General features: G+C 42.2%; 1 protein-coding gene across 2 annotated transcripts in view; it reads right to left on the bottom strand.

Moving 5' to 3' along the window:
- Positions 1-19,960, bottom strand: part of DAB2IP (DAB2 interacting protein) — a 207,943-nt gene that overhangs the window by 158,437 nt on the left and 29,546 nt on the right. The window contains exon 1 of one of the 2 annotated variants that reach the window (XM_061352506.1): positions 7,773-8,104. The exons of the other annotated variant lie outside the window; for it this stretch is intronic. The gene's annotated coding sequence lies outside the window, so the exon portion shown is untranslated. Of the gene's footprint in view, positions 1-7,772; positions 8,105-19,960 lie in introns of those variants that run through there. 2 annotated transcript variants of the gene reach the window in all.

Below are 19,960 nucleotides of genomic sequence, written 5' to 3'. Positions count from 1 at the left end.
GTCTGAAAGGTGCTTCATCTCCCTACCCCTGTGCAAGAACATACTTGGTCTGCAGTGCTACTGCAAAGTCGGTTTCCCAGTTTTCTGAAGCAGAGTACGGCAGGTAATGAAGGCAGGATTCAGAGCGTGGGATGAACAGTCTCATGTGAGAAGGATCCAACTGCAGAGGTGAAGCACTGCCTAATTTTTATCCTCATGGAGTTAATTTTAGAATCCCATTGCAGAGGTAAAGCACTGGCTGTATCTTATCATCCTGGAGTTAAGTTTTTAGCTAAGAAAAGCCAAGCGGAGGATTGGCTCCAAGGATCACACAGTGTGTGGTCTCCCCATGCGAAGAGCTCTGCGCAGCTCTCACTCATGTTACATGAATTACTTGAACAAAATGAGATTCAGAATAATATTTATAAAGCCGAGATCCACAGAAGGTTTTGCCATCACCTGGGTACAATCCCCTCATTCACAAGAACGAGCGAGCTCTCAATTCTGCAGCTCAGTGACACATTCTGAGGATGAAGAGGGGTTTATTGTGGAATTTTAAATGGATTCCCCACAAGAAAAAGACTGGGGAGATAGAAAATGGCAGAGTTTCAGTGAACATTCCTTTTAAATCTTACTTCTCTGTTCTTGCCTGTCAGGGATACAAAGGTTAAAGCGCTGTGATCAGGACATTTAAACCATGTCAGTTTTATTGTGGGACCCCTTTCACCTCACCATAGTGACTGAATGTAGCGCTGAAAGGCTTTGCTGAACACAAATGTCACCCTCAGCACTCACATGAAGCCCAAACACAGGGGCTAGAATTTTGCTCTCGAGATGACAGCTCTATCTCTGAACCAGTCCCTCGGTCTACTATGCTACCACTGCTCTGGCTTCAAAATAAACCTTCTATTGTTCTGGGGTTTTAATGAAATATAAAATTAATCAACACAAGGAGATTGAGGTTTTGGTTTCTGTCCCTTGGGGGTAATTTAAACAAGTATTTAGCTTTAGCCTACTTCTAAGCTATATTTCAATCAGTGGCAAACTCCTGTGTGTTATTCATGTAAAATAGTACCTGCTCAGCACTTGGTACTCCTAGCAAGCAAGAGGTAGTAGATAGAGCAGTGATAAAATACCATTATTCGTTAAGTTTCTGGTTTTCCTTCAACACCTGGTATGTAAGAGCAGAACATCTGACTAACCCGCAACAAATGAAGATCTTGCACCTCAGGTACGTTACCTGTTTTTACAGGCAGCTGACACACATTTAACTTCAGAAGCTCTTTTTCCACCTACCCAATATGGGGCCTTCTCTGACCCCTGCTCCCACTACCCCAAGGAGCCAAAAGAAGTCAGGAGAGCAGAGCAGGGGAGGAATAGTTCCCATATTTCAACTCGGGTTCTGTACTGAAGTACAAGGGCAGCACAGGAAGGCAATATCCCATGTGGTTTTAAACAAATCACAGGATTTGAAGTGCAGGAAATCCCATATTAGGTGTGACATCTGGCAACTTTTATTTAGGATGGATGACGAGAAGTGAAGAGGAGTAAATACCTTCTCTAAAGGCACAGAACAAAGCACGGTACAGACAGCATGAGGCTGTAGGCCACAGACCACCCCCTTACCCATATGATTGTGTTTTCCATCTGTCCTTGCATAGTCCTGTCTTTTCTAGAATCAAAGCACAGTGTTATGGGTTTGTATAAACACTGACTGACCTTTCTTGCCCAGGTTTCTCTTTAATCAAATCAGATTTTGTCACTCCTGCAGTTCAGAGCATGCACTGCACTCTACTGTTAACAGCACTTGACCAGGTGTACAATGAGAACTACTTGGAGGCTCTTCACTCGACCTCTTTGTTCAGGCGATGACAAGTTCAGACTCCATGAAATGAAAATCTGGCATCCAGAGGCTCTAACACTGAATGTCCAGACTTTTGTATGATTCAAACATTTACAGCCCACCCGTTCTACCCATAACGTTGTCCTAAAGGCTCTAAACCATTAGGAATCTACTGGTGTGTTGATTCCCTCTCATTTCCATGAGATTATTTGCACAGACATCGCAAAGTGATGATTCTTGGGACACAAAACTCCATTAACAGGAGTGATGTGCTGTCTAAATTTAACTCTCTATTTGTTTTCTCTTCAGTTTCTATAGAACAGGAGGAGTGATGCAGATGGCTGACAGCAGTGAGATTATAGCGATAGCTGTAAAATTTGATGACTGTTATCAAAAGCATCGTGTGGCTCATGGGAGCAAGTGGCAATTAAAAGAAAGGAAAAGGAAAAAGCATTTCCAAGCTTATCCTAGGCAGAAGAGTTTGCAAAAGCGTTTTGTCACCACACTCCACAGATTACCATTACCAAAAGTAAGTTTCAAGCCAAACATGAAGCCCTGATGCCCAATTCACGTAAGAAATAAATACCTTGAAGGAATATATCTCAGAGCAGTCCATGTGCACTAAGGAATAGCAATAGCAAAGGGGGGTTTAAAGCCAGTTTCATACTAAAGGATTTATTCAAATAAGAAGATCAGTACTTCAAACCTTAACTGATACCGGTTATGTGAAGCAATACCAGGAATAAATCTGTGAATGGAATCAATGTGCTGTGCACTAGCCTGAATCAATGACTAAAGCTGCTAACCCCTTCTTCTTGAATCTTCTCATTCCACTCATTAATAAGTCTTATTCACTGTCCTGAAAATCTGGCTGCTGGAACATCCTCTTTTTCCACATTTTCCACAGCTACAGTGTTACTCAGCACGCTCAGGAGAAAGTTGGTGTCATCTTCCAATAGCGGCAGCTCTTCATCTGAGCAGGGTAGGGCCTGGGGGGGGGAGTTTGCTTTTAGAGATAAAGCCATATTGATAAAATGATAAGAAATTTGAGGAAACCACATGCACTAAGATAGGAATCTTTCTAAAGGAATTTCTTTTTTTAATAATAGACTTGTTCTCTCTTACTCCCCCCCCTCAGTTCACCCACACAGACTGTATGAAAAGCACAAGCATGCATATATTATGAGTAGTCTCCATTTCTTTGTAACCCTATTAATAATTATCACCATTTCCCCAATTAATACTAGGAGGACATTCTTCTCTATAAACTAGAGACATCCCCAGCAGCCATTTCATACACTGCAACTGGGAAAACACTCTTCATGTAAACCACATCCTCTTTTTCCAGTAAGAGGTATTATGCACATTAAAATATTAATCTCCTCAACCACTTCTCTGCTCAAAACACCTATTTTTAAACCTTGACTTCACTCCACAGATTCACTGTCCATAAACCATTTAATTTTGGTTCTCACGCAGCTGCAGACTGAAGTTATGCATAAGCCACCTCCAACTGATAATATTCTTTGCCTTCATTTCTGGGTTACTTAAAAACTATAATCTCAAAACAAAAGGAAGTTCCTGTCCTGCTGAGGTCAGGATCAGAAGCAAAGGACACCCCATGGAACTGCAGCAAGACTGGAAATGTACAGTTTGGAATATTATGGTTGGCTGCCCCTATTAGATTTCCTTTGGTATACAGGGATAATATAGTCTAATATAGCATATATTACATACAGTATCTACAAATATTTATTGCTTTAAATGTTAAGGAATCTTATCCTTAAACAAGACCTTTAAAAAGTAACAGCTTTATATTCCACACTGCACTTGGGGTTTAACCTATAGCCTTTACTTGAAGTCCTGGAGTTCTGTGGTTATTCTGCAGCTACTCTTGGAGGAAAACACCCACACACGTTCCAGTTTAGAGAGCAGCCTTCTGCTTCACCATGCCAACCACAGCCAGGCAAGTGCAGGAGGCCGGCAGGTAGCATGGGGCATGTTTTGGAGCTGATTTACAGCCCACAGTTCAATGTGATGATACATCTGCAAATTGCCAAGAAAAACATGCAAAACCCCACAAGTTTTATCCAAGTTTCATTTCTATGGAGCAGTTAACCACGCTAAAGCATTCACTCTAAAGAATTAAATGCTGAACTCATAAACTCAAAGGAACATCACCACTGTCTGATACTCTTTAAGCAGTAGAAAATACTGTTTTATTTTTATTCCACATAGCAGGAATTGCTTTAGAAACTATGAAAGTCAGAGAAAGACACTGCAACTTTGTAAAGAAATACTATCTAAAAAAGACAAATTTGGAGGATGAAGACATGGAAAGATAAATTAGCTGCATTTTCTTTGGGAAATCATCTATTCTGTAGAAAATCTGATTTTGATCATTCTAAAGCTTTCCATGTAACAGCCATACAGCTCTGGCTTCAGCTTTCCAAGACTAAATTCCCAGGACTGAAGAAACAGAATCTGTACATTTTCAGACACTGTGCCAGTCATTACACATAAGATGTTTGGGATCCTGTGTCAGGGCAACTAAAGAGAATCCACTCCAGAGCAAGGTACTTAGCACTGTCTCCTGGGAAAAAAGGGCAGATGTGGGCTGAAATACCTGGAGGGAAAGAAGGACTTCCAAAATTTCCATGAGGAAATGAGATTTCAAACCTACTTTTGCCAAATTCCACTTCCAGAGCTGCTCTGCAAAATGGTCTCACAGTGTGTGAAGCAGAAACCAGGAATTCTCTGGTCTACTGTGCTTGCCACTAGACTGTCCTGGTTTCTCTGAAGTCCTTCTCTCCCCATTAATGCTTCCCTTCTGTTTAAAGCACTGGCTTCAACCCTTCATCTGACTAAGACAGAGGCAAGAGAGCCATTTCCCATCTTGATTTTGTTGTCTTCTCTTGATTTTTCTCTTGATGGTTTAGTCTACTGGCAAGCACCAGGAGCGATGAGATCATTGCAGGAGGCGGCATCTATTCAGAGGAGCTCAGAGCTCCCAAGAACACAAAAATAGTTCCTATTACATTTTACTCCTTGGCAAAGCATTATTAGATTATATAAAAGGCAACAGAAATAGCTGGCACAGATGCATGTAAAGTACTTTAATGTTAATGGCAGTACTGCATCACTCTGGTTCTTGTCTGGAAACCTGTATTCTAGGTAGGTCACATTTGTCTTAAGCTGAAGTTCACTACAAATATACTTATGTAGGCTCCAGGCAGCAAGTGTGGCAGAGGGAGCCACGTTCTTTGTGAATTAAGTGAGATGGAACTGCCAGAAGAAGTCTGGCAACTGAGTCAGGCAAGAGGAGAAGAAAAATCCATGTGGATTCCTGAAATTCAGCTGTAAATGCACAACAGTGTGGTTGCACGGTCAGAGTTGCCACCATACCAAGAGAGTTCTCTTTCCTGTAGTGAAAATGACAATAATTCATCTTCAAGGAAACAAATACTCTGGTCTGCTGGAAAAATCCCAGCACTGACATTTTCCAGATGCCTACAGACATGGCAGGTGGATAATGGGATAATGCTCTCCACAGCAAGTGACAACTGTCCTCCAGCTATTTAGTCTTTCATTTTGGGGGGGGGGGGGGGGGCAGGGGGGCAGGCAGGGAAGAAGAGAAGAGGAAGAAAGGGAAATGGGTTAGGAAGAAGACTGTGGAGTAAGCAGAATGGCTGAGGAGCTACCTGGGAACACAGAATATCCAATGCAATCACAATACAATGATAAATCCTTCCTGTGCATGACCCGGGAAAAGTGACTTTCAAGTCAGCTCCCCTTTCTAAGAGCACAGCAATAGCAACACATGTCCAGCTGGCATGAAGATACCTGGATGAGAGTTAAAAACACTTCAGCATTACAGTATTGATGGTCATACTGGCATATTAGTCACAGACAGGCAAACAAGAAGTGCTTTGCAGACACACAGATCACATTAAAAGGAAATACTAACCAGCAGCTGTGGAGCGCTTTCTGGAGGGATTTAGCAGTAAACCCCTACAGAAGGGTTCCATGTTAAGTTCCTAAACAAGAAACTCTACCCATGCAAAATCATCTACCACAGTCAGACCATGAGCCAAGTGACTACTTTTGATGAAGAGGAGGTGTAAAAAGCTTGTCCACTCTGGCGAAAAATAAACCCACTTTTACAGGCAGCTGGTGTTTGATTTAAATGTGCACGTGTACATACCACTGGATTAGGAAGCTCTGATCCCACTGCAGCAACACTATCTGTTACTACTGCCAACGGCTAAAAACCCTTCTGCTATGTCTGGAATGGAAGTGATCTTCACCTCTGGAGTTCAAAGGTCAGAAGTTTATTCCTCATGATGTCTGGCCCAATGACAGATCAAAAAAAGGCACCTGGGAAATCCACCACTGACAATATAATTCCACCAAAAAACACCCAAGTGACCATTTACTGTTATTATCAGTAGCAATGAATAAGAAATACTTTTTCTATCACCAGAAATGATGATGATGACTGGAAAGCCCATTTGTACCGGAAAATGCATGAACCTGCGAGGTTTTTGACATACATAAAGCGAGAGATATACACTTGGTTTGGATCAGGCACAGTGAGAGTTGAATCCCTGTACCCTACATTCTAAGCAAGTACAGTGGCCATCAGCCAGTGGACTGGGCTGCACTGGTGTTGCACCTCTGGGCCATTCAGGCATTCCTGTGCTGGCTTGCCACTGCTCTCCTCATTCAGGCATCAGCAAAGTAAGTTTTGTTCTCATTAAGAGGCACTTGTGCTGACCTGGCATTTTGCCATGGAAGTGACTAAGAAAAGATGCCCAACTGTTAACCTTTCTTCTTTTAAAAGTGAAGCTGCAGACAGCAACAGCCCTTTTCTGTGTCACCAGAGCATCAGCTCCAGAGGCCTGAGTGTAAGCAGCATGCTAGATGTCACATATTCCCTTATTTAAAATGAATTCAATATGAAAAGTTTAGGTGAGTTCAAGTATCAGTTACATAAATCTACCATTCCCTAACTTACAGCTACTGTACATTTCTCTTAGCATACATATAAGTACACGCAACTTACACACTTACTATGTAGTTACAGTTAACACACCAACATACAAGCGAAAGCTAAAAAACCAGGTGTTTGTCAAATTACAGTGAAGCCTTCAGCAAAGTCCAAGGAATCTGCTTTGCAGATTTCTCCTTGGAACAGACAACAGCAATTTGAATACTGTGACTCACTGGAAGGAAGGCTGAGATTTTGCAAACCATCAGTATTCCATGTCCTCCCTCAGCTAACTTTGCCTTGTGCACATAAAGTGCCTGACTGAACTGAAATATAACTATGTTTTAAAACAGGAACATCAGAAAGTTAAGTATGTGCTAACAGTAATGGGGGAGAGTGGTGGCCATCAATCCTGTTGCTGTCAGGCCTGTTCTGAGGAATGGCTCCAGTTTTCTCTCTACTGACTGAGTCTGCATCAGCAGGTCATTAGTGAGCAGGAATTAAGGGGCTCACACTACATCTTCTCTTCCTGAAGTGGAATGCACCATTTGAGTGTAAATCCAGCCTGCTGAAAAATAGCTGTGTTTTGTCTGAGATAACAGGCTGGAAAAGGGATTCCATAATCAGGGAAACCAGAGTTGAAAGAGTTCTCTTCCTAAAGATGCAAACTGAAAAATACATGCTGTCTTGAATTACAGTTACACTTCCACTACAGAAAGTTTGTATTAAGACCCATTACAAAACAATTTCTATACAAAAGAGCAAGAGAAAAATCATTCTTCCAACTGTGCTCATTTCTTCAGGCTCATTAAAGAAATTCTGAGACAAAACAGTCTTTGATCTCAGGGATTGATACAAAGCAACTGCACGTTTCAAAAGAGACATAACTATTCCTAAGGAAACAAAACCTCTGTGCAAGGAGAAAGTCAGTCCCTGAAATGGAGAAGCCTCAGCACTTACCTCTTTCCGAGCAGGTCAGATTTTGGGAAGTAGTTTCTCAGAGCACCTCAGACATTCCATGTGAAGTGTTGTGCTGCAGGGAACTGCTGCAAAACTTGCTGATTTATTCCCCCAGTTGGTGTGCATGCTGAACCCCAGCAGAAATCCCGTGCAGGCACAAAAAGAATAATAAAGGACAAACAAGCCCAGAAGCCACAGGAGAAGCACCTCTGCCCTTGAGCAAAGCACAAAAAAAGTTCAACAGGGAAATACAAAGGAAATCCAGCGACAACCAAAAGTTTGGATAAGGAACAGGAAAAGCAAGCTTGCTCCCTGCCTGTAGTCCTGGCTAAAGGTGCCTCTCCAAGCAAAATTCACGGCGAGCCCCAGCTCCTCGGAGCAGATGGTATTCACACATTATTCCCGAGCAGCAGCATTCCCCAGTCCAATCAGGAGGCAGCACTCAAAAGCCAAGCGCTTCCCAGACTCGGTTACAGTTTTCAATAGCTGTAGCACAAGATGAATGACTCAGAAAATGAATAAGCAGGGAAAATAAAACATGCCTCTCTCCTAGGCAGAGGCACAGGCAGCTCAGCAGCCCCGAGTGTGCTGAGCACTGGCTTCACGCTGAAGGCACCTGCTTTTTATCCCTAGATCCTAAATGCTGATTACATTTTCCGTATCTTTAATTTGTGGGATCTAGTTCATCTTGGGCTTGAAGGCACAGTAAGAATTAAATCTTTGCTTTTCTTTTATTCAGTCTTAAAACCAACAAACATTTGTAAGAGCCATAAAGAGGATGAACTGCACATGTGCTCTTCCTGACAAAAAAATTCCTGGTAACTCAGTGACACTTCTCATGCCATCTCTTACTGGATACATATGCATACATCTAAGATGAAGACCTAACTTTACAGATCCTGCTGCAAATTACATGAAAAGAGACAGGTTGATTTTAAACCTGGGTCTCCTGAACAGATTAATGCACCCTCTGGTTTTGCCTGAAGTTTACCAGGAAACTTTAAACTACAATAAACAAATTCAACTAAGAAGCAAATGAATGAACATCTACCAACTTTAAGGTGAAGTACAACCATTACCTGCAAACTGGCTAAACAGAACCAGTAAACTACTCCCAAGTGCTTTGCTTGGCTTATAGACCATTGTGACCAGTTCACCCAGAGAGTACTGCTAAATACAACCCCTCTGCTCACTGCCTGGCTCCTTCTGACAGCTGCAGCCCAGGTTAAAGGATGATCTGCAAAACAAAGCAAGTTCCTCGTGGACATGGAGCTGCACAGCACCAGCAGATCTCCCCCTGGAAGTGCACTCGGGAGCTTTCAAAAACATACTGGAATTCCCTTTAGTTTTCTAACAGAAGAGGCTGCAAGGAGGTGGCACAATGTTTAATGTTCGTGTACCAGCTCTTGCTGCTGTCTACATGCAATGCTTTTACTGCTGCCACTCAGAAATTAACTCTGGGTTGGTGGAAAACACGCTGCAGTCAGACAAGTGGAAGCAGTTAGATCAGCAAAGCTATTTGGGGTGAGCAGCATTCTCCCAGGTCCCCCCGGACATTTTCAGATCTTTGTCTGTGGCTGTAAATTGATCCTTTGCATTCCTGTCTGACACATGAACTGTGAAAAACTCTTCAGGGATATTCTCTCTGCCATGAGTAATGCTCTGACAGCGCTCCTGCAGAACAGATGAGCAGTTGTAGACACAATAAAATATTGTGAACTTGGGTCTAACTTTTATTAAGTCTTTTTTTTTTTTCTTCATCCTACAATGCAGAAGAGAACTCTATTAGCATCTTACTTTCCTACTTTCAAAGCATGAAGGATCAGGCTTAATGGCAGGACCTACACTCAGAGCCATGCCATGCTCACCCGGTGGTTAAGCAAACAAACCCACACACACAGCTAGAGCACAGAGAACACTGCCTTGTGTTACTACATCTGCCACAGCTGCCCACCAACTTCCCAGCTACAGCTAGAGAAGTACTTAGAGGTGTCAAACCAAACTAGAAGCATATCTAGATCTGGGAAGAAAACAAACATTTCTTGAAACTTCACTTTGGCAGACATTTTCTGATCACTGCATTAAGCTCAGCAGCCAAAATCATTGACTACTGACTCACTGAGCAAGGCATATGGTCGGCCCCTGAGCCTGCACCAGCAGGAGCAACGCTCTGCAATTACATCTTTCCTTGTTCCTTGGAGATGCTCAGAGGAGAAGCACATCTAAGTGTACACATGGTTACCGTCATGCTCTAAATGACATGATAACCACATGTAAGCACTGAGAAACCCCCTGGGCAAACATCCTGATCAGGCATAAGAAAACACTACAGTGAAGTGGCTGGATGTAAGCAGTTTATTCTTCCTCTCCCTGGTGCGCAGTGCATTTGTGAGACATGGATGTGAAGAGGCTCTGTCGGCCTTTCCAGACATCACCAGAAGAGGAGGCTGCTGCGCAACATCTTCCTTGTTACACGTATGTGACCACAGCAACCTTGATTAAAGCTCTGAGAAAAACCCACTTGACCGACTCCTTGTCATGATGTGGGGCCTCAGCTCTCAGTAGGGACTGACAATTCCTTCTGTGGCTTCTCCAGTTTCTGTTACTTACTACCAGAATCTTCTGAATTTAAAGGCTTCTGATGCATTAGATGTACTCTTTTAATTCCTCCTCATCTCTACTCCCATGAAATCCCTTGTCCCCTATTTTCCAAATCAGACACATGAACAAAACGTTAAAAACGTTTGGGTTGGATCTTTCCATTGTTTTCTGTAAATTCTACTGAAGTCACCAGATAGAGCTTGTGGGTTGGTTCTGGTTTTGCCAAAGAGTTTTGGTGACAATAGAGAAGCCCACTGAAATTTAGAACCTCTTTCACCATAAAAAAATTATTACCTGGCTTAGACTTGCCTTTCAGTACAACACATCTTTCCTGTGAGTTACAGTTAGTACCTCAATGCGTGTAGGTAAAATGGAGAAAATATAGAGCAAAATATAAAGAAAGGGTTGCCCCCAAGAACATGCCTACCATCGTTATCTACAAACCACCAGGAATTTAAGTAATGGGTTAAAACTGAAACAGGAGAAGTTTAGATTGACTATAAGGAGGAAATTCTTTCCTGTAAGGGTGGTGAGGCACTGGAATGGGCTGCCCAGGGACGCTGTGAATGCTCCATCCCTGGCAGTGTTCAAGGCCAGGCTGGACGAAGCCTTGGCTGACATGGTTTAGTGTGAGGTGTCCCTGCTCATGGCAGGGGGGTTGGAACTGGATGATCTTAAGGTCCTTTCCAACCCTAACTATTCTATGACTCTATGAATTCAGTATTTGTCTGCTCTAGGTAATACACTTCCCTTTTGGTTTCAATTTTCCTACCATCAAGCACATCTTTCTTTATCTCTCCTTAGTCAAGAGCCACAAAATAGACATGGGGTAAGAAGTATAATGAAGAAAAGAATGAAGCATCATTGTCCCAACATTCTACGGCATCTTCAGTACATAAACTATGCTTCAATTTAGATGCTTCAAACATGCTTCAATTTAGAAGGCAGTGCCTCAGAGCACTCCACTGAAATTAGTGTCATCATCCTGTTCTCCTTTTTCTCATTACTAGATGCCTAAAATGCACTTCTGAAGCAGAAATGCCGCAGAATTTCCTCTTGCAGGGGGAATTCCTGGATCACAGCCTTCTCTGGGCAACTTTCAGAAAGATACGTCAAAATATTTTACTATTTTTTCACCTTATTTTTAGTCTCACCTTCATTCTCTCAGAGATCACCATAAATCCTTAAAAGACTATGAGGTTAAGAATACGTATCTATTACCCACTGGATGAGGTGTCCCAAACTACATCACCTGCCAAAGCCAGCTCAGTAGCAGTGTCTGTGGCATTTCCCATTCTACAGCTGATCTACCCTATTTCTTTATATAAAAGATCAGACATCAGTCTAAAACACCAAGTGAAGACATCAGTCTTCACCTGCAGCAGCATCATTTGCCAGTCTCATGTTCCTGCACAACCCTGCTAACAAACCATGTCTAATGTACAAAAAATTCTGTTTCTTGCTTCTCTTCTCTCTACCAAGGGTGATTTTTAATGCACAAGTCAAGATAGTTTGTACTCAAAAGTGTGTACACAAATACAGTATCTTCTAAACCTTCACTGGCCTGCAGAAAGCTGCTGAGTTGTCATTTACTCTTGTAGCTGCAAGTGGCTATAGCACAAAAGTCTGTAGCTCTGATATGTCATCCCTCTGAAATGGGTAATTTAGGGTTATGGTTTCAGAATCAGCACATTCTTCAGCAATTTTCTTCCAAGAAAAGTTTTTTGTGAAAAGAGTCAAGTAAAACCACGCGAGTACATTCAAAAGAACACATCAACACTCCGAACCAGGAGCCACGGTGAACTGACAGTCAGCTGCCTTTGTATTCCTGCATTTCAGGAGAGAAAATAGCAGGGAGGGAGGGAAGAAAGGGAGTGCTTAAGGCTTTTTAAACTCCTTACAAGAACCTCCACCTTTATGTGAGCCTTTCTCCTAAGCACATGGATGGAGAAAAGTTACACGCCTTTAGATGGAGAAAAGTTACAGAACTTCTATCTCCTTTCCCAAACATCAACAGCATCCTAGCAAGCTGGTGTCCAGAGTAGTGCCAGCACTACAGCTCAGGGAAGAATAGAAAGAAAAACCCCAATAACCCTTTCACTCACAGGTTATGGTTTCGTTCCAGGCTCTGTTAGTCAAGGCAACAGCTTAAATGTCACTTCTAGCCCCCAGATAAGTGAGTGGTCCTTCTCTGCTGCAGTTAGAAGCAGTAATAAACATATGAGGTATCTCCATAAAAAGCTGGCAATTTGATTTGATGAGAAGAAAAATCTGGGCTAAGAAATGAGACACCTTCTCAGCCTTGAATATTCCCCTACCATCCTTCCAGCTGATTTCATACATCTCTGTAAGCAAATCAAAGGGCTGCAGGAGGCAAAAGAGCAACTCTGCAACTCTAAAGTATATTACTGGCACATACCCTTCAGAACAGCTTTTACCATCATTAAGAATCTATTGATTAGGCTGCCAATAAGCAACTAAGAATGAAGTGATGCTGAATTTTAAGGGAGATGGTTCCCCAGTGCAGATCACCAGGTACAGCAAAAATTAAAGAACAGTTCCCATTCTGCTGGCAGAAAAAAGGAATTTGATTTGGCATTCTTGAAGGTAAAAAGCACTTCCACACTCAGCACAGATGTTTCAAGTTCTGGTCACATCCCAAGGCATTAATATTTGTCACATGAGCAATTCAGCAAGATAAACACAACAGTTACCAGTGTGTTCATAGCAGTTCATGAGCTGTCTGATAACCAAAGGGGCTGCTTTAAGAATGACAGCTACAAGACTGGGATTTACAGAGTTGCAAAGGGGAGCTACAGAAGGTTCTACAATACCTAGCACCACGAGCGCTTACTTATCTCTCATTTCCCAGTTTATGACCATTTCCAGAATCTGCCTACTTATTCAAATATTTTGTGGGAAAACAAGTTTCTACACAACATGACAGAATATATTTTATATGTCTAAAGAGAAGAATGGGAACCTGTGTATCTTACATATGCATTCTAAGCTTAGTGAAACTGTATTTCCCACAGAACCACAACACTCTCTGCCTCCTGAAGTCCAGATTCTAATGTTGTGATAGGCAAGAATACTTGCTTATATGTTTGTTAACATCAGCCCAAACTATGATAAACCTGTAACCTGTAACTATGTAAAACCCTGTGACTATGATAAACCCAGTAAGGAATAAAATCAGATTTAGTTCTCTGTTCTAGTGGTCTATAAGGGGAATAGGACATGAGAAGTAGATGCTGTTCTTCTAGAGAGAAATTAATACAACTACATTTGAAAGAGAGTAGAGAAGTGAAACAGAAAGTGTGATCCTCCCCACTTCATCTTTCCATATAAACATTATCATTTGAAACAACACTGAAATCTGCCCTTGATTGTTTTATACAATTCAACTTCAGCATGGCACAGAGCCCAAAGTAAAGCACAGCTGCCTACTTATATCTGCCCAGTCAACTGTCCACATAGTTTACATGTTACTTCATTCCCTTAAGCACATTCTTTCCATACAGTTTTAGGTCTGCTGTGATATTAACACTGCAGTTATGCCATACTTGAAGCTCCAGGTTATCAGCAGAGTCTGTGCTGTGAAAAATACGTAAGTAGTTCTTGAGGAATATATATGTAGGAAGTAGAATACTTTCCAAACTATATCTACGATAGTAACAAATACGTATTAAAGAGCTGAGAAGCATTTACTTTAAAAATCACAGGCTTGAATTGTTTTTACAGATGTAAACATTTTGTTGTCCTCAATGCAGCCAATTCCCTCTGCTAACAGAGAAATCAGACTTGCAAACAACTTTGTATCCCAATTTATGCCTTCTAATCGACTAGATACCAGAACATCAGCATGTGGAATGCTATAAATCCAGGCAATAGCTGCAATTTTAACCATGGACTTAAATTCCAGGGTGAATTTATGTGGTCCCTAGCTAAATATATCCTTCTAAGTAAATTACTCATGCAATTGCCTGTAGGAAAGCTTTCTGCAGATCAAGAAACTGTTTCCAAATGCGACGTTTGACAGCACATACGGCATAAAGTTACATCCTTTTCTTGCTGGCAAAAAAGACCCCAAACTGAATCCTGTAGAATGCACAGGTTCCTCTCCTCTCTGCAGACATTGCTCAGGAGATAGGTTAATGCTGCCTGATTACTGCTCCTTGCAACACACTGTATGTATCAGTTTACTCTGTTTATCTCCAAACCCTGTAAACAGGGTGATTTCTAAGTTAATGTGAAGCACATTCCCACATTCATTTCTACTTATCCATGCAGAATACAGTAAAAACACATGCCTAACCCTGCGCCTTTAGTAGGATGTGTAACTCAAACACTCTTTTCACTATCCTTTTTTCCCTCTCTTTTCTATGTTTTCTACTTCTTACCATTGGAGTTGTCCTGGTCCAAAGGATAATCTGGTTCCATTACTTCAAATAAAAGCATCCAACATGCAGTTCTCCATGCAGCAGAGGCATAAAAACACAGCAGTTGCCTAAGCTGATTCACCTGATTTATGAATTAGTGCTGCATCCATAAGAGGCTGTGTTTCTTCTTTTGTATTACATCTGGCTCCTTTTCCAACTAGATGGCTGGGTATTACAGCATGCAGGCCTTTTTCCAGCATCCTCCTAATGCATTATATTTAAAGTAGCAGCAACCTTTTTCTCCCATCCCCCAGAGTAAGTTACAGCAGTAACTAGGCTGAGCTGGCAGAGAGCGGAGCTCATTCAGAACAGGACCTGCAAAGCGTCCTCCGATTCGTGTTGCTGCATAAAGAGAATGATTGATACAATCAAAAGTAAGTGGGGTTTGACACAATGCAGTGTGCGCTGCAGTGAATGCCACCAAACCCAGCACAGGTCTGGAGGGCTTGGGGGAATACGGTGCTGAGGCCACCAGCATGCACCCCCTCACACACAAACACGAATTATGTCCTGCTCCCTCCGCCTCCCTTCCCCCCCCTTCCACTACAATCTTTTATAACCCTGGATCTCCTCCAGCAATAGGCTGTTCCTTTACTCAGTTTATAATAAACTCTGCCATTCCCTTGTGTCCCCAGGGCTCTCTTGGAAAGGAAAGAGGCTGTTTGCAGAATGAATAGACCAGCCAGCGCCTAACAGGGAGGCAGCTCAATGACTCCACACTGGGCAGTTGTAACTTGCTGCAGCAACAGCCTTCTGTTGGAGACCTTGTCCTGCATCCACCTCCTCTGCCAAGCCAGGAGCTGCTGCTAAGTTGGAGTTTTAAAAAGCCTTTGGCAAATGAGCTGGAGAAGCAAGCACCAGCCTTGCTAGACTCAGATGGGAAATTACACCAGAGTCTGCAACAGAGACAGCATTAGCTGACAGATCATTAGATCACAGCATTAGAAGTCAGGTTGCATTCATTCCCCTACTGGGTCTGCCACTAACTCCCTGAGACCTCACATAACTCATAACTCTTCTCTCTGCCTCAATTTGCTGTGCTACTGACACTGAAATATGTGTTATCTCACAGGAACACAGCTGAAACCTCCCAGCCTTACATGCTTTGAACTTCTCGGATAAATGATACAGTGCAAGGATTGGGGAAGAAGACCTAGCACCTAGATGAAGAATGAAGATTCTATTTTCTCTGAAGACATGTCCATAGAATAACAGAAGAAGGTATCAGTGTGTAACTATGCACCGAGATGTGCCTCTGAGAGATCACTTCATATTGCTATTACAACAATCCTGAAGCAATCCTCCAAATCCAGACTTTCAGGATCAATTTTACCTGAACTGATAATTCAAACTCTAATGCTCCAGCTAAGGCATTAAAACATCTTACTTCAAAAGGATGCTTTTGCCTAAATTTAAGGCAAGGCTCAGGCTAAACATCTCCAACAGATTTAGTGCATTTGGGTTTGTCATGGCTGATGACACAGGATCTTGAGGCAGGAAGGGGCTTCTATTTTTGTGCTCCTGGGTAATGCTTCTGCCTTACTTGCTGACTCTTACACCGTCATGTAACTGGTGCTTTAGAGCTGCCTGTTCACGCTGGGTGCTACAAGCTGTAGGCGGACAAATGAATGGCTGACTGAAGTGAAGCAAACATGCGGTGCTGTGTGGAGGAATTAACCTACCAGGTTGATGTGACTCTCCTGTAATTGTACCTTGCAAAAACGTTTTAGTTCTGTTCCTGAGGCTTTGGTATATTAATAGAAGAAAAACTCGTTTTTTTCTATTTGTTTTAAGTTTTGCACAGTATATAGCCTCTATTAAGTAATGTTCTGAGATCTCTGCCTTGGTCTAAATTACAGAGCTGCAAACCCTATATTCTCTCCCCTCGCACCCTACGCTCCCGATGTTCTTTACAACTTCTCTGCTTCTCCCACACACTGAAAAAAACAAAAGCCCTCCGTCTTCCCACCTGCCCCCCAAACCCACCTACTCGGTGACTACAGGAACGTGGTACTTGTCCTGTTAACAGGCCTCCACCTGATTTATATTTTGGATCATCCATCCAGTCTAGGAGTTAACATATGATAACTATCATAAGCATAAGCTAGAAAAAAAGTCTGTTAACTCTTGACTGATACATTAGAATTATAGAATCCCAGACTGGTTTGGGTTGGAAGCTACCTTAAAGCTCCTCCAGTTCCAGCCCCTGCCACAGGCAGGGACCCCTTCCACTGGAGCAGCTTGCTCCAAGCCCCTGTGTCCAACCTGGCCTTGAACACTACCAGGGATGGGGCAGCCACAGCCTCTCTGGGCACCCTGTGCCAGCGCCTCAGCACCCTCACAGGGAAGAGCTTCTGCCTAAGAGCTCAGCTCAGTCTCACCTCTGGCAGGTTCAAGTCATTCCCTCTTGTCCTGTCACTACTCACCCTTGTAAAAAGTTTCTCTCTGGATTTCATGTAGGCCCCCCTCAGGTATTGGAAGACTTCTTATTACATGTTCTTATTACATCCCTCCACTCTGAATTAACCAAAGCTGACAATAAAAGGTATAGAAGGGATTTAGAGAAGTTCTGGGGTTGAGGAATCCTGAACAGATATCATCTGCTTATTCCGTGTCCCAGGGTGGGGAGGTACATACACAGAGTGACTCATGAAAAGCCTCTCTCGATCACAGAGAGCTGGGAATGTCTGGAGAATCATGACTGACAAGGTAAAGGGATACATGATTCTGCAATGAACCTCTGAATCAGCATACATATTATATACAGAGAAACAATCTGTATTCTTCCATGAAACTGATGCTGCATATACACAGTGTACTTTCCACAAACAATTTAGCTCCAAAAAAATGAATAACCACCTGGGAAATCCTTCCTTGTGGAGGGTCAGGAATAATCCAGGAATGCTACTGAAGAAATCAGGATAGAAAAGTGAAAAATAGGAATTATTTCAAAGTCAACAAGTTTGGATGACAACTGATTTGATTTTCATGTCATCCAAAAGATTTGCTCATCTGTAGTTACAACAAAAATGAATTTACATGTGTAAGTCAGAATGATGTTAATATTTTGGCTGAGCCAGTACTCAGAACTGCTAACAATCGAGCGATTGTCATATGTTCTGTGCTTGAGCACAGCTCATGCAGTCAGGCAAAGCAGCTCCTGCAATGCTTCTGAAAGGAAAGGGACAGTTGGAAGACCAGAGCTTTGATCACTGGGGATTTTAATTGCTCAGGCACTGAATGGAAAATTGCAGAAGTGAAGAGGGAAATGATTTGCAGACAAATGGCCGGAATGGTCAGAGCCTATGCTAGACCAAATCCTAGGAAATGAGCCAAGCACACTGAACTAATGAGTGTGGAAAGAGAAGTCTAGCTAGCGTGTTCTCCGGAATACCTATGAGGTTAAGTAGAACACAAAATGTAGAGGTTTGGAAAGCTGACTTTTCAGGGAAAGAATTCTGAAATGGCTGGAAGGAAGTGGAAATTAAACACACTTCATTTCTGTCTCATCAGAGCATCTCCACATTGCCCTGGATGGTTAGTTTTGAGACCAAAAAGGAAGTTATATTTAATTGCCTAATGTCTGCAACAGCTTTTATATACCAGACTCCAGTTGTGCTCTATATGTAAGACTTTACTTTGGAGGAATTGGTAGCTACTACTTCTTAACTCCTGTTTTGTTTCAGAACAGATGGGAGTCATAGCTCACATTGGCCTTTATTTCACACCGTGAGACATGAAATTGTAAATAAGAAAGATGGTGCTTCCTTTTAGTTTGCTGTAAAACTTTGGGCAAATCACCTCATCTGTCTTTTATCAGCTACACAGATCTGCACTGAACCTGTTTGTTATTCCTTATCATAAAGCAATTTAGTATTTCCAGATTAAGCAATGTAGTCTAAGTTTGAAGGAGTATAAATGTGGTTGTATAACTGTCTTGGATTTATTACCAGGGAAGGGATTTGCTTCCTAGGTCTTTGGGGACCAGGCTTTGCTATTTTATGTGCAGTGCCAATGGATTACAGTCAATGGAGACTGCAAAAGAATCTCATTTCTACCAGGTGTTTTAAAGATCTATAGGAAGAAGTAAGTAGGAATACCTGCATGGATAAACTGGCAGAGCCAACAGACATCCTGCAAAAAATATTCCATTCTTCAAAATAATACTCCATTCATCCAGAGGGAAGAGTTGGTACAATTTTTACATTGTTCCTGGCAATGTATCATTTTGCTATCAAAAGGCTGATCTCTGACAGCCCAAGAACACCACCAAAGGACATTACAAGCATTATTTAGGCCTTGCTCATCCCAAGTGAACATTACCATTCCCATACTGTAACATGGGACACAGAAGCACAGAGCTGCAGGGCACCTCCTCTGCAATCATGAATGTGACTTAGTTTGAATGTTAGAAAAACTTGAAGAGCTTTAACTGTTTAAAGTTCTAAGGGCCCTAAAATGAATCTTTTCCAATATAAGCAGGTAAAATAATACAGCAATTACATTTTAGCTGCTAATATCTTTGCAAAAATGATTCCTGGGGATCATTCTCCACATGCCAACTGAGCAGTGTCACACCATGTGAGAAGACCAAGCTGGAGATGGAAAGATCTCCATTATTTAAAATAAGGAGAAAGCATTTTAGGCTGCAGATCTACAGGAAGGAGTGAGAAGAGATTCAGTTTTTCCCACTGGGAAACGAAGAGTGGCACATTACTCTGCCTACTGTTTAATGCAGTCGTTGTTAGCCAATGTAAAAGATCAGCATGATGCCACAGCTGCCCGCCACCACACAGCCCTTCTTTGAAACCTAAATTCATATGTAGGAGGGAGCAATGAATGCCTGCAAGTTGAAAAGCCAGTAAAGCAGAGACCTGCTTAACAAAACAGTTTGCCAAGGTTACTGGGGGTGTTGTCAAAGCCTCCTCTTTTGTGAGGGCTGAATAACAATTCAGACCAAGTAACCAGCTCCACAGTTTCTTTGGCTTTACCTGGCAAGTTTTCAAAGTCACTGCTCATGGCTGGGTCTGTTCCCAGTGAGGTGCAGCTTATCTTGCCCTGGACAGCAAGCACAGGGATCATCCTACTCCAAAAGTTCATGCCAAAGCCCTACTGTGCTGCTTTTCTGCTTGAACTAAGCTATGT

This window comes from Neopsephotus bourkii, unplaced genomic scaffold (genome assembly GCF_033783945.1).
Source record: "Neopsephotus bourkii isolate Nb327-2 ecotype Australia unplaced genomic scaffold, CSIRO-AGI_Nbou_v1 NB_659, whole genome shotgun sequence".
Taxonomy (NCBI): domain Eukaryota; kingdom Metazoa; phylum Chordata; class Aves; order Psittaciformes; family Psittacidae; genus Neopsephotus; species Neopsephotus bourkii.
The sequence above is the reverse complement of the archived record's forward strand: the minus strand, read 5'-3'. Positions and strand labels throughout refer to the sequence as shown.